Genomic DNA, 24,511 nt, shown 5'->3' on the forward strand with positions numbered 1-24,511 from the left:
CTTCCGCTCTATTCAATAGTAGTTGCAAGGACAACGCTCAGGTATCTCCAATACTCCCATTCGTTGTCTATGAGAGTGCCAAAGATAACCAAGTACCGGGCTCGGAAAATTCTGAGCCTCTCATAGTTTTAGCTCCCCCCAACAGCTAAAACAAAATCTCATTCTCAGATTGCTGGTAGTCCAGTTATCATGATTGTTGAGGGTCTCAGTAGTCGGACACTCGCCAATCAGCTTGTTATTCCCTATCCTGTGGATAGATGATAACTTGCAAAGTTGTAGAACCCCCTTAACTACAATGATGTTTTGACTATTTCTCCTGAGATCTTAAAATCCCCCCTACAATGGTTTCTATATTTTTGGCTTCTTATTGCTCCTAATTGGAACAATTGTATTAATATCCATAAATTAGGAAATTGACGTTTATTCTGTTTTTTTTTTTACAACTCTATGCAAATCATCTCCAAATGAGAAGTCCATAAATAGATGCATCATAAAGCTGCTCCCTGTTGGGTGGGTCGTGCTGAGTGAAATTATACCGGCCTGGGTTGCTTGCTATTGTTTCCCCCAAGATAGATGATGCCAATGATGCCTGGCAGCCACTTATCATCCCTGTCCATGGAGATATAGTAACACTCATGTATGGCCAAGCCAAATGTGCATGTTAATGAGCCATTCACTAGCTGTCAAAATTCTCCTGGCCAAAAATGATTGTGTCTATAGCCGCTCTAAGCCATATAATATCCTGATCTCCCTAAAGAGTATCCATATTTTGTAACCATCACATCAGATCCAGTCCTATTAGTCTAGCCTGCTCCGCGCTAGCATATCCCTAAGCTGCCTTGATTAGAGGGGGGGGTCACAAGAGGGTGCATTTCCGTGTCCTATTTTTCTGTCATTCTGCATAGTTTTACTGAAAGTATTGACACAGCTTGGATCTGACTCTTTGCAGATGCAGTTAATGAGCCTGATGGGAATTTCAAATGTCTTAAAAGAGCAAAACACTTTTGAGCGACCGGGAGACGGCGAACTCCACCAAGTTCCTGATGCGAGCTCATTCTTACCAATTATCCTAATCAATAAATCGACTCCAAGAGGGAAATCACCAACTGGGAGGGGGAGGTGGGGGGATACAAAATAAAGGGATATTGAAGGTTCTTAGAGGAAGAGGGGGGTAAGAAGATTGACGAGTAGGAAGATCTGAGCGGCGCGGTATTGTTCACGGTGATACTATTAAGACATTACAAGACGTCTTTTCACTGTGATACTATTAAGACATTACAAGACGTCTTTTCATATAGAGCGTAAAGGAATACAAGGAACATCTCAATCAGCCTCGAGTGGCCACTGTGTCCGCCTAAGTGATATTTCCCCTGGGTGCGTAGAATGGATTTGACAGTGTACAGTCTCACACCTTCACTATGATTGCTGCATCTTACATCCAAACCTTGAGCACTCATTTACGGTTTCGGGACATGCTGCTCCATGCGTTTAACACTTCATTTAATGAGAACCCGCCGCACAGCATGGCCGTGCCCTTCTTCATATTTAACATGCTGTGATCTTATAAGGAATGACATTGTGTAAAGGGACAGCAACACCATAAAAGGGTATATTGGTATGTGCACATGTGTAATCCCCAAAATAAGTGATTGACAATGAGAGTCCTGATTACCCCACCCACACACAGTGATTGACAGTTAGAGTCCTGATTACCAAGCCTACACACAGTGACTGAGAGTGAGAGTCCTGATTACTCTGCCCACACACAGTGATTGACAGTGAGATTCTGATTACCACACACAGTGATTGACAATGAGAGTCCTGATTACTCTGCCCACACAAAGTGATTGACAGTGAGAGTCCTGATTACTTTGCCCACACACAGTGATTGACAGTGAGAGTCCTGATTACTCAGCCCACACACAGTGATTGACAGTGAGAGTCCTGATTACTCCACACACACACACACACCGTGATTAACAGTGAGAGTCCTGATTACTCCACCCACACACAGTGATTGACAGTGAGAGTCCTGATTACCCCGCCCACACACAGTGATTGACAGTGAGAGTCCTGATTACTCCGCCCACACACTGTGATTGACAGTGAGAGTCCTGATTACTCCGCCCACACACTGTGATTGACAGTGAGAGTCCTGATTTCTCCACCCACACACAGTGATTGACAGTGAGAGTCCTGATTACCCCGCCCACACACCGATGGGCAGTGAGAGTCTTGATTACTGACTCTCTTTCCCATACAGAATAAGATAGCTCTAGCCACTGATTTTGATAAAGAGTCATCAACAGGGTCGCCAAATGGTCATTACAGAAATTGATTAGTAGAGACTCCTAGGTCCTCAATGTAATTTAGGATCCAAGTTAAGCACCTTCTCTAAAATCAATTCCACAAAAGTCACCCATACCTCCAAATATAATTTCTGTAAATTTACATCCTAACTTGTTGTTCATACATTATCCTACCAGGTGTTGGTATTACGCTGTCCCTGTGTGTAATCTCCACCTCTATTCTCCTTTTATTTTCCATTCTACTTATCCTTCAACTCCATTTTCCTTCAAACTTTCTGTAAATAACGTTGGTTAATTTTTTATTTTATGATGTCAGGTGATAAAACCACTTTTTCAATGGTCCGCTCTGCATACCAAAGAGACAATTAGTTTCGGAGTAATATTTGGGGAAGGTTATTCGACTGCCTAATAATGCCTCCTATAATTAAGATTGGCTCGGGCTCATCCATGCTCTTTATCTAAAGTTTTCTCTCCATACTGATGCCGGAGAGAAGCTGCCTGATATCCGGAGCTTGTCCAAGGAATATCACACAATGCTGGAGCATGATGCGGTAATTGCCAATTACAATCCTGTTGTATTCCACTTAGTCAGTCGTTTGTATTGTATTTGTCAGTAATTTAAGAGTTAATTTCCATCTGCTTACATTGTAAATGCTATCTTTCAGTATGTCTTCCTAATACATCATTACAATGGTCATACAGTAAATGGATTATTTTCCTGAGAAATAAATATTAATGGCTTATCCTTAGGATTGGTCGTCAATATTAGGTCGGTGGGGGTCCAATACCCAGAATATGCCTGGATCCGCTGTATGGAGAGATTGAAGCATCAGGACAAAAGGTTGCAGACTCTTTATTGGTCACAAATGCACAGCACCATACATTGTATAGTGGCCGTGTTTGGTATTGCACCTCATCCCCATTGATTCGAATAGTAGTGAACTACAAACAGGAGCATTAACCAATTTAAGTGACATTATAGACCTGTAAAGAAGAAATGAACCTCTCTAAAATACTACTACAATGTATCAGTGTAGTTTTCACATGGCTAAGGATAGCCCATCATTAATGGTTTTCTAAAAACCACAAGATCTGATCACCGGTGGTCCTTCTGCTGGGCCCCATTATTCATCTCCCTGTAAGACCATGGACCTGCCATATCATTATAAGGCTCTGTGCATGCTGTGTTGGAGCCCTACAAGGCAGGAAAAGCTCTCGACATAGACATCAAACTTATCTATTGAGCTTAATGATGTTAGAGCCTTCCACCTAAAATATACAGTATGTCGGGAAAGTTTCTGTCCATGTACCACAATCTGCACAGAGCCTAATATTATCCACGGGGGTCATCTCATGTTGATATTGCCTTTTTTATTCATGTTCATGGGCCTACACCCCAACATTTATTGTTACAGGGACAAGGTTAAAAGCCAATGAAGCTGCTATGGGGCCCGCAGTGTCAGGGGTCCGGCGACCCGACCTGACACAGTAAATAATGGAAGATGTGCACCATTATATACATATTATCCAGCACATTGCACAGTACAGAGCTGGCAGACAGGATGGAGGACAGGAGGCGCACAACAAACTCACAGTTTTTCCATGATTTCAATAAAATTTAATTTATTTTTTAAAAGATAATAGAAAGTATATACAGGCGGTCCCCTACTTAAGAACACTCGACTTACATACGACCCATAGTTACAAACGGACCTCTGGATATTGGTAATTTATTGTACTTTAGTTCTAGGCTACAATAAACAGCTATAACAGTTATCACTGGTGACTTCTTGGTAGGAGGGATCAAAAGAAACCTACTGGGGTGTGGAGTTACAGTTTATCCCTCCTACCAAGAAGTCTTCAGGTCCCAGCTTGTCATAGCTGCTCCATATAAAACAGTATTGACCAGTTGCTCTCCCAGAACAGAATTTGTATCAAACTACAGTATATTAGGACCATACACTGTTAATTTTGTACAAAATAACATATCTAATTGTTCTTCAGAACCTTCTGAGGCTCAGTAATGGTCACCTTCATTCACGTGACAGCTATACTACAGGGCCCAGCCAGGGTGATTGAACTAATTTGGTGGTCCGTAATGAGGCTGGCATCTGTACAGCTGACACACACTTAGAGTAATCCCCGTCTAAGGAAAATTCCTCCAAACAAAGCAGAAGAAGAGACATTAAGAGAGAATTGTCTTCCCTACCGTTCTGAAGTTCTCCCGGGGAGAATCCTTTCCTAGTCTGGAGTGTAGGGGCTATTTCCAGCAGATGACATATATAGAGCAGTGCCCTCCCTTTATGACTGGCGTGTGTACTGTACGTCTATCCCATCTGTCATTGCAGCACCTGTCGCCCTCTGTACTGGGCTCTCGCTGCATCTGGAAGTGACATTACAGAAGGCAATTTCTCCATAGTCTTGGAAACATTTCTGCCAGGGTTATTAGGAGGAAACCGACAGGACATGGCTTTTTAATTGCGTTTAAGTGATACACGAAGAATATTAAAGAGCAAGTCATTCTAACATTTATATGTATAAGGGTCCGGGGGTCAGGGGAGTTGGCAGACATGGTACCAGGGCAGACATCAAAGAGCCAGGGTAATTTGATAGCGGACTAGAGTAGTGAGACCAATATTTCTAATCAATCTAATGAACTAAATTAACGTGGAACTGAGAATTTACTCCCTTCTACCCATAGGGAATACACCCCTCCAGTAATCTACTGCTAGAACTGCTGGGATCCAGTACTGGGTTACAACCTGGGCCCACCAGGGGATCCTCAGATTCTCTGGTGGGCCAGTCCGAAACTGTATGTAAAACAAATTTTACATTTGCTCAACCTAGTAGAACTAATCATGTATAAAGCACACTACATTACAGCGACCAATATCTACTGATTATTCACTTTTAAGACTTCTCTCATGCTGCAACTTTAATTTACTTAACCCCAGACCATCAGACTCTCAGTCTAGCCTGTGATGCACCTTTTCTATCACACATATGGGAAACATGCAAATATGTTTTCCAGGATGGAATAAGGAAAAAAATGCCGCTTTAGCTACCTTGTAAGATAGTGCCCATAATATCAATCACAACTTTCAGGAAGCCTAAAGACACTATTCAGGATTAAAGCCAATCCAGAATATCTATTCCAGAAGGAACAGATTCCCAACTGCAGACAGCGCTGTTTCGACGTGGCATCTCATCAGTACAGTGTAGGGAACTTGTAGGTGTGTGGAGACTTAAAGCCATCGATGTTCCATTAGTGGAATCTGGGTACTATGCAAATAAGTTTTCCAGGATGGGATAAGGAAAGCAGTGCCTCTTTAGTTACCTTGTAAGGCCACCCCCTTGACATCAAGTATGACTTTCAGGAAGCCTAGTAACATGATGCAGGATTAATGCCAAACCAGTATATCTATTCCAGAAGGAACAGATATATCAGACATATGTAATACATCTTGGAGAAGGTGGTTAATATGTTGATGGCTTTCCCTTTATCACAACCAGGTTTGGCGCTGTCAGACTGGGTAAGTGGTGGTGAACTCTCCCTGTGATGTCCCTGCAGGCTATGGTCCTGCCCACAGAAGATTATCAGGAACCTAACTAACGGTACCTGAGTGACCCTACAAGGTGACAGGGAGGACTTACTTCGTCTGGCAGCTGCTGATGGTGCTGATGGTGGCTAAATCAATCCAAACACAGAAACCTAAGCCACAGTTCACACACACAAGAAACACAAACAGCTGTCCTTGGATACAACCCCCACCACGCACTATTTCAGCCGTGGCCACACAAGCACTGTTGAGGCCTGTCCGATCACCTGCATTCAGGGTGCAATACCACAACAAGGTTATGGGAGATGCAGTCATTTCATAAGGAAAAACTATTTGTTCTCTCACTCCAGCAGAGGTGGCGGCATCCAAGGACAACAATCTCATTTTTAAGGGACAACATGCCTAAGTTTTTGGAAAATTATCTTCACACTGGTAGATTTTTTGGAAGAATTCAAATCGAAGAAATATGTATGGCAGATGAATTAAACGAAATGTCAATGTCCAGATGAGACAACTAAGGCACAACCTCTCAATAAATGACAGGCAACGTGCACCAGCGGGGGCAATATCGTGACTGGCGCATACAGTCATAATAAACCCCCCTGCAGTGCCCGCATAATTGGCCATGTATTTTCGACTCACTATGCGTCATACATTGCTCAAATATCAAACCCAAATAATATCACAACCATAACCTTTAAATATGTTAGGTGAGCCGGACCACAAGAGGTGATAATATGGTACTAGGGACTGTAAAAGCATTGATCTGTGTTATTTGACCATGTTATAATTTGACCTTGGTTACTTTTGTAGCATTTTTATACATTTACACATTGACTTTCTGTTTTTGATTGCCCCTTCTCTTTCCCATTCAGGGTATGTTAAGTTGCGGTGACAATCCACGTGATACAGAAAAAGATTATAAAAGTGCAGGTAAAAACTCACATATTATTTTATAAAGAGAGGTAACAACTGCAGCACTATCGCCCCCGGCTGGACACAGTGCTAGCAGACAGACTGGATCTGGGAACATCAAGTAGACACATAAAAGCAGCTTTTATGTGTCTCTTCTGATTTATAGGGAAACAGAGAATGGATTTTCGGCAAAGTTTACATGTTTACAGCTTGACTCTTGCAGCTACAATCATATTGTCTTAGGATCTTAGTAGATTGAAAGTGTCTCCGATCTTATGATAATTATACATTGATCCAGATGTTTAAAGAGAACCTGACCTGTCCTGACACTAAAACAACTACAGGTCCTTATGGACCCTAGTGTCCCAAATCGGCCCATATGACATCTATCCGTGGGCGCAGCAATAAAAAACAAAAGTTTTTACTTTTCTAGATATAAGTCCAATGAGGCACAATGGACTCACATCCGGAGTTCTCGGCACCGAACCTCCCGTTCTGCAGGACATACCTATGACCCCTGCACATTGAAGTCGGAGAGTACTACACTGGCTTGGCATGAATAGTGATCCAGACTATGGTGAGTATAAAAGTTTGTCAATGCGGTCATGGACTGATGTCAGTGATAACTGCATTTGTTTATTCTTAACGTTCAATGATAGTGATAACTGCATCCATATATTCCTAAAGTCCAGTGACAGTGATAACTGCATCCATATATTCCTAAAGTCCAGTGACAGTGATAACTGCATCCATATATTCCTAAAGTCCAGTGACAGTAATAACTGTATCCGTATATTCCTAAAGTCCAAATACAGTGATAACTGTATCTGTATATTCCTAAAGTCCAAATACAGTGATAACTGCATCCATTTATTCCTAAAGTCCAGTGACAGTAATAACTGTATCCGTATATTCCTAAAGTCCAGTGACAGTGACAACTGCATCTGTATATTCCTACAGTCCAGTGATAACTGTATCCGTATATTCCTAAAGTCCAGTGATAACTGTATCCGTATATTCCTACAGTCCAGTGATAACTGTATCCGTATATTCCTAAAGTCCAGTGACAGTGAAAACTTCAACCGTGTTTTCCTAAAAACCAATGACAGTGCTAAGTGCATCCCTTTATTCCTAAAGTCCAGTGACAGTGACAACTGCATCCATATATTCCTAAAGTCCAGTGACAGTGAAAACTTCAACCGTGTTTTCCTAAAATCCAATGACAGTGCTAAGTGCATCCCTTTATTCCTAAAGTCCAGTGACAGTAATAACTGCATCGGTATATTCCTGAAATCCAGTGACAGTGATAACTGTATGAGTTTTCCCATTGCTTCTTTTACCGCAGAGGGAATAACTGGGTCTGAACACTCAGAGCGCCTTTAACCACAGTGAGTTGAAGGATATGTGGTTTTCCCAATGGACTCCCAGGGCTCTATGACAGGAATTGTGACTAAATCACATCTTGTGATTTCAGGCATACAAGCTGTGATAAATGTGGCCCATTGACGCATAAAAACCTATATTTCCCTGATATCACCACAATCTATTTTTTTTTTTCAAACATCATAGCCTAGTTTCCCCAATTATAAGCCATCAAGACTTGCTGACGCTTGTAGTCCCTCTTAATTTGCCTATACAACTCGTACGTTAAACAAGCGGGTAATGTTCATATTTCTCATGCGTGCCTCATCCACAATCACATGCCTCCGAAATAATTGAGCATAATTATGCCTCTTGTGTATGTTTGAGTGTGTATCTGTGTATAATTTTGGGGTAATTATGTATTATTTTGTGATTGTAAACCGGCTTGCGATGTATAATTACACACCCGCATGTGGTGCGATATGTCGGTATATACTGCACTGCTTGTTGTGCATACGCGGTGATGTATGATTCAGTGGAAAATACAGAAGTAATTCTGATTTCACATATTATAAGAGATATTGTCACAGGATTTGCTATGTTTTAGATATAGTATCCAGAGCATTCAGTATTATTGATTGAAAATCCAGTCATCAGCCAAAACCTGAAGTCAAGTTTTATGGCCTTCACCTAAGAAACCCTGTGTAATAACTCAATGCGCTCCTGGCATTTCCTACAGTATTACACAGACAGTAACGCTGGGATGCGATGTTGGCACCGAGCAATGTTTAATTCTTTCGTAGTATTTGTCTTTTATTATATACTTACCAACAGGGTCGGCTCCAGGTTTCAGTAGGCCTCTGTGCGACAGAGCCTCAGTAGGCCCCGTTGCACTGAACTCACATGGCGGCATTAAAAATTCTGAAACTAAAACAGTTTCCAGTTCCCTAAAATTATATATATCATACTGAATAGCCCCCTCATGGTTATTTTATATAAAGCCTCATGGTTATTTTATGTAAAGCCCCTCCTATGCATTCGATACATCCCCCCTCACCCCTATGGATTCCTTATATACAGCCTTAGTTGGGCCCTCCCCAGCAGCCCTGGGCCCCAACACTTGCCCAGGCAACTAGTGTTGGCACTGGTCCTGTTTACCAAAGTAGCCATAATGTGGGTAACCGCTCTTTCAGTAGGGCATGTCCGCTTCACATCTACAAATGTGGCAAAAAAGCTGATTCCCCAGCATCATCTTTTTACAGACTCATCTGGGGGTATTTATCTAGGCTTGTACAGGCATACAAACCTTAAAAATTTCCACACAGACACCTTACACCCCCAAATAGGTGGGGAGCGATGTGTAGTTGGCCGTGTCGGGCCTAAAAGTGGTCTGGCTGGGGGAGCTCCGTGACGTGCTCCGTATCAGCTATAGCCTGCTGAAGTCCCTGGCGAAGGTTATAGCAAAAGTCTACTCCAGCCTGGGCCTCTTATTATATTCTGCGTATCCGATGGGGTGATGGGAACATCAAGTATGATACACCAGCCTTTGATAAATGCACCCATTGACTTCGATGGAAACCTTTGTTTTTTTCTCCCTGATTCTTGAACAAAATGGATGTTTTACCTATAGAAATGGTCAGTAAGCGGTCAGTGATGGCATAAAGATGTTAAGGCCAGTAGAACAAAACAGTGAAAAGTGAAGCATCCTGTCTTTTACCTCATCAGACAGACATTCCTGACCATAAAATGGCCGCCGATGGAGGGTCATGTGATCTCTATCTGTCCATAAACTACTGCCCTGCCTGGACCTTAATCTTAGATTCATGATTACCTTCTCAAGGTCCTGGCATGGAGATTGCTCAAGGACAGTTAGAGATCGAGAAACTTTTAATGTAATTGGGTAAACTACCTAATATTCTGCACTGCCACAACACTTACACACACATTACATGAGGTAAAGTGCCCAACCCCTTTAGCCTCCTGATGAAACTCCATATTGCCTGTTTTCTATTTGTATTCCTCTCTGCTGACTGTTATCAATCCCATGATGCATCAGCTGAGTTTCATATGGATAGTGTTGAGACAGAACAGTAACTCATCCTGCTAGGTGCTACAAGATGATTGGACGTTCAGGACATCCCATATGATAAACAGTGAAATCTTGATTTTTTTTGGGTGGAAATCATGTGGCTAAAACAAAATTTTATTTAATTTGGCTCCCTTCTTCCTCTGACTTTTTGACAACTGATGTGTGAGGTTTAGCCAAGAGGGTGGTGCTTCTTTCCCCTAAATTGGTGGCAGAACAATGGGGGAGGCTCCTGCTGCAGCCAGTTACCTTTCAGCCAACAGAAAATAGATAAGTGATATCCATGGGTAATATAGAAAAATTTATTATACATTTCTTACTATTTCAACCAAGTAATTATTTCAGATACCAAAGATTTTTTTTCTCAATGTATGGTAGGAGTCCGGCCATATTGAAGGGGCTGGTATGTTCTCCTTTATTATTTTCTAGCAAACATCAGGTTATACATATAAGTGGTCCTGGACATAACGGCTGCTCACCCCATCCTTACTACTGATCTTTTTGTTGAACCCTCACTGACAGGGATGGATTAAGACCTCCATGGCCCCTGGGCTGTATGAATATTATAGACCCTACAAGTCTGGAATCCCCTCCTACATATGGTACTAGAATATATCTTTTTGGGGACTGGAGGATGTGTCCTTTCTTCCTTCGGTTTCAGGACCTTTGGAGGACCTTCATGTGTAATGAGAGCAGGAACAAGGTCTATTAGCCTTTTCTGAGAAATGTGCTGGTAAATTCATTATGGCCAATAGCATTACAGTATTCTATTCACGCCTCTTTGATGACTCTTCTGTCTGTAATATTATGCATTTGAGATATTAAACGGAGAAGAAGATCTTTTACATAGACTAAGAGACTGACGTGTGTCTTGGTTTTATGTTCAAGTCCCTGGTACCAGGACAATCATGAAAGAGTTAATTTGAAAGACACTGTACAACTGATAAGGGTGAACAGATGTACAAGGATTTCATGGGTGAAGGTCCTTCTCAATATAGAATTTGGTGGGTGGTTTAGGTGGCCATGAGCCCCCTAGAAGGTTTGGGCCCAAGTCTACTGCCTATATTATAATCCACTACTGCTCGCTGATCACAAAGGGCTCATCCGAAGTGTAGATCTTAATCCTAGCGAACGCTTTAAATGTGAGAATTGCATGGATCTGTTCCATAGGATGCACAAAATGCTGATGTTTAATCCTTATTCTCCATTTGCACATTTTTTTACTGCAATTGATTGATTATATACATTAATAACTTAATGAAAGGCGTCCAACTCAATTTAGGAATCCAGAAATGAATGTGTACTCTATTAATAAAAAAAAGAGCCCCTGCCGGACAGTATAAAATATATGCAAATGCACCTCAGGAGGCTTGAGACGTCCTCCTATATACACAGCTTGACCTCTCACTTCATTTTTAATTGAGATTTCATTTTAGCTCGGCCTCTGGTGAGGCGTTAAATCTCGCAGTCGACTTGGGGATGCCACGGGTAGTCTCCCGACTCAGCATTTAAACAAATCAGACTCCTCTCACCAGCTAAACACTTGGAAAGGTGTCAGAAAGCGTTAGGATCCCAGACACAGAGATGTCCCACTATGAGAGAATCAGCAGTTTTTTTCATGAAATTCATGTGATAGCCACAATTAGAGTTAGCGGGGCAGCGTGCTAGGGCGACGCATGTCATGTCAGAAACGCTAAGAGCCTGTGATCATGCGAGAACAACATTTACACAAAGTGCCAACCTTTGATAAAAATTACTGTTAAAATGACTGGAGTTGGGCTTTTCTTGACAGTGGCCTAGGGCATCTCTAGACGAGGGACATCAGAAGGATTTCATATCGCGTTTCATCATTTTTTCGCTCTGTTTGGTCAGTGAGATGTGACCAATAGCTTAGCTAAAACACCTAGACATGAAGGGTATTAAAAATCACTTAAAAAGATGTATCCTGTTGTACCATACTTGCCCATATCTGTGGCCTGAATGCATGCATTTCTATCTATGACCAAATGAGAATTTTGGGTGCACCATCAGTGCAGCAGCTCGGTCCAATGCACCGTTTTTGGACCAGTTTTGAAGAGGGAACAGGGCACTGTCAATAAAGTGGAAGGTGTTGTCCTAAAACTTGTAACTTGGCGAAAGAGACCATATGCCCATTAAAGGAAATGTACCATCATGGATCTACCTAATGAGATAGATCTGGTGGAAGGTTCCTTTACTATGAACGAGCCCTATGTTTTTTGGAACTCAATCTTTAGAGGCCCAGAACTGTCTAAAAACTTAGTCTGATATATATGCTATTTTTCTCAAGAAGCTACTGGGACGTGGAGCAGTTTCTCCAGCTTCTCAGATGAGTGCACAGTAGCTCAAACAAGCTGTGCCCTGAAGATAGGGTAGGAGGGAATGAAAAAAGGCTACTAGCCGCTCCATGGTTTTTAGACAGTTCTGGGCCAGTAAAGACATTGTTCAAAAAAGGATTTGCAACACCCCTGCCAACCCATAGGCAAAGTGGTAGTTGCGAATAGTGCCCTCTCCATGTCAGGAGCGGTCAGGGAGACTGATCACCTCTCTATGAGGTCTCTAAGTACTGGAGAACTTAGTAATTGCAGCTTTAGCCGCTGCCTGATAAGGCAAGAGTTAACACTGTGAGATGTTTTGGCCAATGATGTTCTTGTAAAGCAAGCTGAAAGCTGATTGGAGAAGTGTTACCATCTGACCAAGGGAATATATAAACACCTGTTGGGCGGGAGCACATGGTCTTGGATTTCAGTCAGTAGATATAGGAGCAGGTCCAGTGTGCAGCTCCCACAGAGCTGCTGTCCAGACCCACTACCAGGAATAAGAGGTACCTCAGGCCGCTGCCTGATACCTGAAGGCAAGTCAAGAGACTTAAACCCGAGAGCAGAGGTCTCCATCAGGACCCATCCATCACCCAGGGATTTATCCTACAGGCACCTCAGGCGTTGCCCCAGGGAGAATCCATTGCATCAGCCTCTTCCTCCATATTTCTTGCACACACCATCTACTGGAGACCTGCCAGGCTATAGGTCAGCCCTCGGTCCCCATACCAAGCACCGTGACCACAGTATGGCAGCAGTAGCCAAGCACTTCAGTATTCTGTGGCCCGGCTGACTCCAGGTTAGGCCCCGGTGGGGGATGTTGCAGATAGTTTATAGTAAAGGAACCTGCCACCAGATCTACCTTATTAGGTAAATCTGTGATGGTAGTTTTCCTTTAAGCAGCAAAATGCTTATTTACAAACAGTAACAGTAAGCCACACTGGCCTCAAAGTCCAATTATTACCTCCCCTGACCTTCCATGCCATCTCTGTGCAGTACAGGTTCTCCAGAGTATTCACCTGAGATGCTGCTTTCTACTGCTCTACCCTGCCTCCTGCTTGTAAGAACTGAAGGGGAGAAGGATGTCACAAGCAGGAGGAAGAAGAAACAAACTTTTGCTGTATCCTGTAGAATAACCTGAGGCCATACGTCCTAAATTCAGCTTCAAAGTCCAGAAATTTTAGGTCTGTTAGGCTGTGTGTTGCTAGGGGCAGGGACACGCAATGTGGTGACATTACAAAACTTACTGGCTTTAACAGTGAAGAGGACTAGTGATGGGAAACCAGGAGAGTTGTGTATGATTTTTTTAATTTATATTTGAAGGTGGGGGTAACAAAAAAATAGATAATTATTTATTTGGAGGGCTACAGAATAAAGAGCAGGAGTCGAGGGGGGGGGGGCAGAAATGAAGTATTAAGGCCATTTTACTTCATGTTTTTTGTACCTCAGTTATCTAAAAGTAAGAAACAGAAGGGAGCCAAATTAAATTAAACCTTGTTTTATCTACAGGATTTCCACCCAAAATATCAAGATATCACTGTTTTATTCTTGTTTACTTTGGGATGTGCTGAACATCCCATCATCTTGTAGCACCTAGCAGGATGAGTTACTGTCCTGTACAACACTATCCATATCATACTTTACTGAGGCATCATGGGATTGATAACAGACAGCATAGTGGAATAAAAATCTAAAGAAAACAGGCAATATGGAGTTTGGTCAGGAGGCTGAACTCCATATATATATGTTAAAGGGGTTGGACACTTTCACTTATGTTTTTGAAATGTCTGTGTAAATGTGGAGGGGAGGCAGGATATTAGATAATTTACCCATATACATCTATTAAAAGTTATGCAACACTTTCTTGATATCAAACAATAGGCCTGCCAGGACCTTGTGCTAGTATTCATGAATATAAAATTTAGGTCTTGGCAGGGTGATTGTTCATGGACAGATAGAGATCACATGACCCTCCATCTGCCGCCATTTTATGGTCAGGAATGTTTGACTGATGAGGTAAAAGACAGGAGGCTTCACTTTATATATCAGGAAAGCGGAGCAGAACTATTACTAGATATATATTGGTAAATTACCTAATACTTACACACACATTACAAAACACATGAGGTAAAGTGGTTAACCCCTTTAACAATTAGGTGGTGTCTGTTTCAACCGAACCCACTTCCATTGTTTCTGCAAAGCCAGAAGAGGTATTGGGCTGGACTCAGAATAGCAAACTACCCCAAATACAAAATATATTTCAAACTATCAAATTGTCAAATATGATTGGCCGGCAACAATAGAATCGATCATTGTATATTGATAGTATAAAGAAAGCGGAGCGGCACTCACCGGTTGCGTGCAGAGATACTTTTATTGGTGGTGTGTACAGAGGCAGAGCGGGGCCTGGCGACGGGCCGTTTCGCGCTGTTCTAGCGCATCATCAAGCGTCATTTGGCTTGATGATGCGCTAGAACAGCGCGAAACGGCCCGTCGCCAGGCCCCGCTCTGCCTCTGTACACACCACCAATAAAAGTATCTCTGCACGCAACCGGTGAGTGCCGCTCCGCTTTCTTTATACTATTGATTTGAGTTGCTGTTTTGCTCCAAGCTGAGCACCACCGAATAGATCGTGCTATTGGGCTTATCGTACCGGCCAGGACTTACACCCGTGGAAACCGGACTGGGAGTGCAGGTTCGTTTGGTGCCGGGACACTGTACTCTCTCTATATTCATTGTATATTGACTTAAAACATCACGGAGTGACATTGACGAAATGTTCGGTCATTATTGTTCCCACCAATTTCTATAGTTCGTAGTTGTTTTTCATCACTGTTCCTTTATATGTCAGTCCGCCTTTACTTTTCAGCCCGAAGTCTGAAAAATATATATTGTTGGTATTTAAACTGAAACACATTTCAAGCTAAAAAAATTTAAGGGGAGGATTGTAAATGAGGTAGTAAGAAAGAAATGGCACTAAAAACATAAAAAAAATTCCAAAAACATTATTTTGAGGTTATAAAAATGTTCTACAAAATGTCAGCTGTGCGCATACGCTTACCGTCATCACTTATAATGGATTACTCTGTATTAAAGCTTTGAATGCCGTAGTAGCAGGAAAAATACATGTAATTTAGCTGTATTGGACAGCCTACACCTTCATTTGTTCTACAATATGAATAATTCACATTTCTTGGGGTATTGGAAAGCTTCTGCAGAGAGAGGTCCATAAAATGGAATGGTCTGTAGAAGTATCATACTGTCATCAGATAGGCCTCCACCCATGACCGTCCACCCATGACCCTTATGACCCTTATGTAATACATGGATCCAACCAAGGGGTGGTCCAATAAAACATTTTCAAGAGGCCAGGCTCTAAATGAGCTCCAAACTATTACCGTATTTTTCAGACTATAAGGCGCACAAAAAATCCTTTGATTTTCTCAGAAATCAAAGGTGCGCCTTATAGTCCAGTGCACCTTATTTATGAACCGTACTTACAGACAACAGCTGCCTTGCACAGTGCACATGTCTGCCACCTGCTGGTCATTCATCCTTATAATAAGGTGCGGCTTATAATCCGTTGTGCCTTATATATGAACCTAGATGTTTTAGCAGGCATTTATTGATGGTGCGTCTTATAATCTGGTGCGCCTTATAGTCCGAAAAATACGGTAGTGCAAATGGTATGATGATTTAGTGTGATCCTTGACCCGAGCAAGCTCCTGAATTCATCTGATCACAATCCAAGCTTGCCCTCAAATGCTCCCTGACCATCTGTGACCTTGGATGGATCTGATCATCTTGACCTTGACAAATCTTGTACCTTCTCCATGATGAACTAGCTTTGGGCCATGATCTATGTGTCGCTCTTTAGACTCCATCTTTCGATAGACAATTCCATTTCCTCAACATCCAAGATCAACCAGATAATAAATGCCTCTTGGCTGTAATGGGGCCTTGTTTGTAGAAGGCCAGTGCCCTTGAAATGCATGCATCTGCACTGGAACCCATTAGCCAACCCCTTCCTACTATCTATAGGAATATCTAGGATGTCTGCAAGGGTTGAAAGAGACATAGTAACCTGGTTGGCCCTCTGCCTGTCTCCAAATGCTGCCACAGGTTCCCGAGCTTACTTGTCAAAATATACCTTAACGTCAATTGATACAGAGCTTTGGTTCTCAAGTGATGGTCCACCGGTGACTTCTCTACTTGAAAGACCAAGGTCCAATCTATAGTTACAAATTGTAAGAAGATTTAGTGTGATTCTTGACCTGACCACGCTGCTGAATTCATCGAAGCTTATGCTCAATGCTCGCTGACCCTTCCTGACCATCTGTGATCTTGAACTGATCATCTTGACCTTGACTGCTGTTGTACCATCTCTAGGATGTAAAAATTTTCTGTTGAGGGCCATGAACTACATTTAGCTCTTTAGACTGTATCTTAAGGTTGATATCTCCATTTCTTCAACAACCAAGATCCACTAGATACTGAAAGCAGTTTCTACTGCAAGGGGGCCATGTTTGTAGAACGCCAGTTCCCTCGAAATGTAGACAACACTTGTTCCAAATGTCTATCAGACTATCTTGGAGGCTTGCAGGGGCTGAAAGAGACACAATAGCTTGGTTGGCCCTCTTTCTTTCTTCAAATTTATCCACAAGGCCCCAAGTTTATATTTAGGTATAAAATATACCTAAACACCACATGATACAAAACATTGGTTCTTAACTTATTTGTGTTTTTTTGCCTTTTGCTAATTTTTTACATTTTTGCTTTCCTGGATTTGGAGTATTGATAATAAGGGGCATATTTATCATACACCGGCGCATGTGCGCCTTTGTATGATTGCCCTGCTGCTGCAAGTGTGCCAGCATCGGCCCACTACCGGCCAGGCGCCCCCCCCCCTCACGCCATACTGGCGTGAAGGTAAAGGAGAGGGCAAAATAATAAAGCAATAGCTAGCATTTGCGATTATTTCCGTGGCTGACGTGGCGCAGAGGCACTGATAAATATGCCCCTTAGTGTCTATATTTTATATAGCATTGATTATGTGATGACAATGATTATAAATTATAAAATATTATACCATGATACAAAACATTGGTTCTTTACTTATTTCTTAATCTTTTTGCTGTTATATTTTTGCTCTCCTGGATTTGGTGTATTGATACTAAGTACGTATATTTTATATACTATTGATTATGTGATGACGATGATTATAAATTAAACAATATTCTCTCTTTTAACCTTATTCATTAGTCAGAGGCTCCTGGCTACTTATTGATTGCTTTCTTATTTAGATGATTTATATGATTATTGAGTGCAATCCTCAAACTTATTACGCTTTTTATTCATTTCACAAAATAAAATCTCTTCTGCCGTGGTTTCCTCTGGGCTATTCTAATGAAATGATCATCCGCTTAAAGCTGTCTAAACTCCTGGTGACTGAGGATGACTGATCCCCGATCTCTCTTTATATCTGATCTATTAGCTCACAGACTTGAATAGTAGACTCATTGATATCAGATTGGTGCAGACCGTATGGTGAAGACCTCTCTTTTAGAAGACCACCCATTTAGAAGACTGATTTTGTGTCAAAATTGGGAAGTCTGATTTCATTGGGGGACATGTAAAACAGTTTTTTTTGGGAGGTCTTTTTTGCACCTTATGCATGATGACGTCTTTTTACTTGTGATACATGTTTAGTTTCTCCTGTCCTGGCAGGCGCAAGTTTTGGCTTCTTTTTTAGACTTTTTGTTGCAAATGTCTCAGATCCACATGGACACAAGCCATGTGAGGGGTTATATACAGGAGAGGATACAAGCCATGTGAGGGGGTTATATACAGGAGAGGACACAAGCCATGTGAGGGGTTATATACAGGAGAGGACACAAGCCATGTGAGGGGGTTATATACAGGAGGGGATACAAGCCATGTGAGTGGGTTATATACAGCAGAGGACACAATCCATGTGAGGGGGTTATATACAGGACACAAGCCATGTGAGGAGGGTATATACAGGAGAGAATACAAGCCATGTGAGGGGGTTATATACAGGAGAGATTACAAGCCATGTGAGGGGGTTATATACAGGAGAGGATACAAGCCATGTGAGGGGGTTATATACAGGAGAGGACACAAGCCATGTGAGGGGGTAATATACAGGAGAGGACACAAGCCATGTGAGGGGGTTATATACAGGAGTGGAAACAAGCCTGTATATAGGGGGTTATATACAGGAGAGGATACAAGCCATGTGAGGGGGGCATTATATAGAGGAGAGGATACAAGCCATGTGAGGGGGTAATATACAGGAGAGGACACAAGCCATGTGAGGGGGTTATATACAGGAGAGATTACAAGCCATGTGAGGGGGTTATATACAGGAGAGGATACAAGCCATGTGAGGGGGTTATATACAGGAGAGGACACAAGCCATGTGGGGGGTAATATACAGGAGAGGACACAAGCCATGTGAGGGGGTTATATACAGGAGTGGAAACAAGCCTGTATATAGGGGGTTATATACAGGAGAGGATACAAGCCATGTGAGGGGGGCATTATATAGAGGAGAGGATACAAGCCATGTGATGGGGTAATATACAGGAGAGGACACAAGCCATAAGAGGGGGTTATATACAGGAGTGGAAACAAGCCATGTGAGGGGGTTATATACAGTAGAGGATACAAGCCATGTGAGTGGTTATATACAGGAGAGGATACAAGCCATGTGAGGAGGGGATTATATACAGGAGAGGATACAAGCCATGTGAGGGGGGCATTATATAGAGGAGAGGATACAAGCCATGTGAGGGGGTTATATACAGTAGAGGATACAAGCCATGTGAGGGGGTTATATATAGGAGAGGATACAAGCCATGTGAGGGGTTATATACAGGAGAGGATAAAAGCCATGTGAGGGGGGATTATATACAGGAGAGGACAAAAGCCATGTGAGGGGTTATATACAGGAGAGGACAAAAGCCATGTGAAGGAATTATATACCGGAGAGGATAAAAGCCATGTGAGGGGGGATTATATACAGGAGAGGACAAAAGCCATGTGAGGGTTTTATATACAGGAGAGGATACAAGCCATGTGAGGAAGTCATATACTGGAAAGCATACAAGCGATGTGAGGAGTTAAATAAGGAGAGGATACAAGCCATGTGAGGGGGTTATATGCAGGAGAGGATACAAGCCATGTGAGGATTATATACAGGAGAGGATACAAGCCATGTGAGGAGGTTATATACAGGAGAGGATACAAGCCACGTGAGGGGTTATATACAGGAGTGGAAACAAGCCATTTGAGGGGTTATATACAGGAGTGGATACAAGCCATGTGAGGGGGTTATATACAGGAGGGGATACAAGCCATGTGTGGGGTTATATACAGGAGAGGACACAAGCCATGTGAGAGGGTTATATACAGGAGAGGACACAAGCCATGTGAGGGGGTTATATACAGGACACAAGCCATGTGAGGGGGTTATATACATGAGAGGAAACAAGCCATGTGAGGGGTTATATACAGGAGAGAATACAAGCCATGTGAGGGGGTATATACAGGAGAGAATACAAGCCATGTGAGGGGGTTATATGCAGGAGAGGATACAAGCCATGTGAGGGGTTATATACAGGAGAGGATACAAGCCTTGTGAGGGGGTTATATACAAGATAGGACACAAGCCATGTGAGGGGGTTATATAAAGGATAGGGCACTATCCATGTGAGGGGTTATATACAGGAGATGATACAAGCCATGTGAGGGGTTATATACAGGAGAGGATACAAGCCATGTGAGGGGTTATATACAGGAGAGGACACATGCCATGTGAGGGGGTTATATACAGGAGAGGATACAAGCCATGTGAGGGGTTATATACAGGAGAGGACACAAGCTATGTGAGGGGGTTATATACAAGATAGGACACAAGCCATGTGAGGGGGTTATAAAAAGGATAGGACATAATCCATGTGAGGGGTTATATACAGGAGATGATACAAGCCATGTGAGGGGTTATATACAGGAGAGGACACAAGCCATGTGAGGGGGTTATATACAGGAGAGGATACAAGCCTTGTGAGGGGTTATATACAGGAGAGGACACAAGCCATGTGAGGGGTTATAAACAGGAGAGGATACAAGCCATGTGAGGAGGGGATTATATACAGGAGAGGATACAAGCCATGTGAGGGGGCTATATACAGGAGTGGACACAAGCCATGTGAGGGGTTATATACAGGAGAGTATAAAAGCCATGTGAGGGGGGATTATATACAGGAGAGGATACAAGTCATGTGAGGGGTTATATATAGTAGAGGATACAAGCCATGTGAGGGGGTTATATACAGGAGTGGACACAAGCCATGTGAGGGGTTATATACAGGAGAGAATACAAGCCATGTGAGGGGGTTATATGCAGGAGGGGATACAAGCCATGTGAGTGGGTTATATACAGCAGAGGACACAATCCATGTGAGGGGGTTATATACAGGACACAAGCCATGTGAGGAGGGTATATACAGGAGAGAATACAAGCCATGTGAGGGGGTTATATACAGGAGAGATTACAAGCCATGTGAGGGGGTTATATACAGGAGAGGATACAAGCCATGTGAGGGGGTTATATACAGGAGAGGACACAAGCCATGTGAGGGGGTAATATACAGGAGAGGACACAAGCCATGTGAGGGGGTTATATACAGGAGTGGAAACAAGCCTGTATATAGGGGGTTATATACAAGAGAGGATACAAGCCATGTGAGGGGGGATTATATAGAGGAGAGGATACAAGCCATGTGAGGGGGTAATAAACAGGAGAGGACACAAGCCATGTGAGGGGTTATATACAGGATAGGATACAAGCCATGTGAGGGGGTTATATACAGGAGAGGACACAAGCCATGTGAGGGGTTATATACAGGAGAGGACACAAGCCATGTGAGGGGGTTATATACAGGAGGGGATACAAGCCATGTGAGTGGGTTATATACAGCAGAGGACACAATCCATGTGAGGGGGTTATATACAGGACACAAGCCATGTGAGGAGGGTATATACAGGAGAGAATACAAGCCATGTGAGGGGGTTATATACAGGAGAGATTACAAGCCATGTGAGGGGGTTATATACAGGAGAGGATACAAGCCATGTGAGGGGGTTATATACAGGAGAGGACACAAGCCATGTGAGGGGGTAATATACAGGAGAGGACACAAGCCATGTGAGGGGGTTATATACAGGAGTGGAAACAAGCCTGTATATAGGGGGTTATATACAGGAGAGGATACAAGCCATGTGAGGGGGGCATTATATAGAGGAGAGGATACAAGCCATGTGAGGGGGTAATATACAGGAGAGGACACAAGCCATGTGAGGGGGTTATATACAGGAGTGGAAACAAGCCATGTGAGGGGGTTATATACAGTAGAGGATACAAGCCATGTGAGTGGTTATATACAGGAGAGGATACAAGCCATGTGAGGGGGTTATATATAGGAGAGGATACAAGCCATGTGAGGGGTTATATACAGGAGAGGATAAAAGCCATGTGAGGGGGGATTATATACAGGAGAGGACAAAAGCCATGTGAGGGGTTATATAAAGGAGAGGACAAAAGCCATGTGAAGGGATTATATACCGGAGAGGATAAAAGCCATGTGAGGGGGGATTATATACAGGAGAGGACAAAAGCCATGTGAGGGTTTTATATACAGGAGAGGATACAAGCCATGTGAGGAAGTCATATACTGGAAAGCATACAAGCGATGTGAGGAGTTAAATAAGGAGAGGATACAAGCCATGTGAGGGGTTATATAAAGGAGAGGACACAAGCCATGTGAGGGGGTTATATGCAGGAGAGGATACAAGCCATGTGAGGATTATATACAGGAGAGGATACAAGCCATGTGAGGAGGTTATATACAGGAGAGGATACAAGCCACGTGAGGGGTTATATAAAGGAGTGGAAACAAGCCATTTGAGGGGTTATATACAGGAGTGGATACAAGCCATGTGAGGGGGTTATATACAGGAGGGGATACAAGCCATGTGTGGGGTTATATACAGGAGAGGACACAAGCCATGTGAGAGGGTTATATACAGGAGAGGACACAAGCCATGTGAGGGGGTTATATACAGGACACAAGCCATGTGAGGGGGTTATATACATGAGAGGAAACAAGCCATGTGAGGGGGTTATATACAGGAGGGGATACAAGCCATGTGTGGGGTTATATACAGGAGAGGACACAAGCCATGTGAGAGGGTTATATACAGGAGAGGACACAAGCCATGTGAGGGGGTTATATACAGGACACAAGCCATGTGAGGGGGTTATATACATGAGAGGAAACAAGCCATGTGAGGGGGTTATATACAGGAGAGAATACAAGCCATGTGAGGGGGTATATACAGGAGAGAATACAAGCCATGTGAGGGGGTTATATGCAGGAGAGGATACAAGCCATGTGAGGGGTTATATACAGGAGAGAATACAAGCCATGTGAGGGGGTATATACAGGAGAGAATACAAGCCATGTGAGGGGGTTATATGCAGGAGAGGATACAAGCCATGTGAGGGGTTATATACAGGAGAGGATACAAGCCTTGTGAGGGGGTTATATACAAGATAGGACACAAGCCATGTGAGGGGGTTATATAAAGGATAGGGCACTATCCATGTGAGGGGTTATATACAGGAGATGATACAAGCCATGTGAGGGGTTATATACAGGAGAGGATACAAGCCATGTGAGGGGGTTATATACAGGAGAGGACACATGCCATGTGAGGGGGTTATATACAGGAGAGGATACAAGCCATGTGAGGGGTTATATAGAGGAGAGGACACAAGCTATGTGAGGGGGTTATATACAAGATAGGACACAAGCCATGTGAGGGGGTTATAAAAAGGATAGGACATAATCCACGTGAGGGGTTATATACAGGAGAGGATACAAGCCATGTGAGGGGGTTATATACAGGAGAGGACACAAGCCATGTGAGGGGGTTATATACAGGAGAGGACACAAGCCATGTGAGGGGGTTATATACAGGAGAGGATACAAGCCTTGTGAGGGGTTATATACAGGAGAGGACACAAGCCATGTGAGGGGTTATAAACAGGAGAGGATACAAGCCATGTGAGGAGGGGATTATATACAGGAGAGGATACAAGCCATGTGAGGGGTTATATACAGGAGAGTATAAAAGCCATGTGAGGGGGGATTATATACAGGAGAGGATACAAGCCATGTGAGGGGTTATATATAGGAGAGGATACAAGCCATGTGAGGGGGTTATATACAGGAGTGGACACAAGCCATGTGAGGGGTTATATACAGGAGAGAATACAAGCCATGTGAGGGGGTTATATGCAGGAGGGGATACAAGCCATGTGAGTGGGTTATATACAGCAGAGGACACAATCCATGTGAGGGGGTTATATACAGGACACAAGCCATGTGAGGAGGGTATATACAGGAGAGAATACAAGCCATGTGAGGGGGTTATATACAGGAGAGATTACAAGCCATGTGAGGGGGTTATATACAGGAGAGGATACAAGCCATGTGAGGGGGTTATATACAGGAGAGGACACAAGCCATGTGAGGGGTAATATACAGGAGAGGACACAAGCCATGTGAGGGGGTTATATACAGGAGTGGAAACAAGCCTGTATATAGGGGGTTATATACAGGAGAGGATACAAGCCATGTGAGGGGGGATTATATAGAGGAGAGGATACAAGCCATGTGAGGGGGTAATATACAGGAGAGGACACAAGCCATGTGAGGGGTTATATACAGGATAGGATACAAGCCATGTGAGGGGGTTATATACAGGAGAGGACACAAGCCATGTGAGGGGTTATATACAGGAGAGGACACAAGCCATGTGAGGGGGTTATATACAGGAGGGGATACAAGCCAT

The 24,511-nt window shown here is 43.0% G+C and overlaps 1 protein-coding gene across 2 annotated transcripts in view; it reads right to left on the reverse strand.

Moving 5' to 3' along the window:
• Positions 1 to 4,600, reverse strand: part of SGCD (sarcoglycan delta) — a 454,320-nt gene extending 449,720 nt beyond the window's left edge. The window contains exon 1 of one of the 2 annotated variants that reach the window (XM_072145505.1): positions 4,519 to 4,600. The gene's annotated coding sequence lies outside the window, so the exon portion shown is untranslated. The remainder of the gene's footprint in view (positions 1 to 4,518) is intronic. The other variant, XM_072145506.1, reaches the window with a different exon arrangement.
• Between the last annotated feature and the right edge of the window lie 19,911 nt (positions 4,601 to 24,511).

The sequence above is a fragment of the Engystomops pustulosus genome, chromosome 4 (assembly GCF_040894005.1).
Source record: "Engystomops pustulosus chromosome 4, aEngPut4.maternal, whole genome shotgun sequence".
NCBI lineage: Eukaryota > Metazoa > Chordata > Amphibia > Anura > Leptodactylidae > Engystomops > Engystomops pustulosus.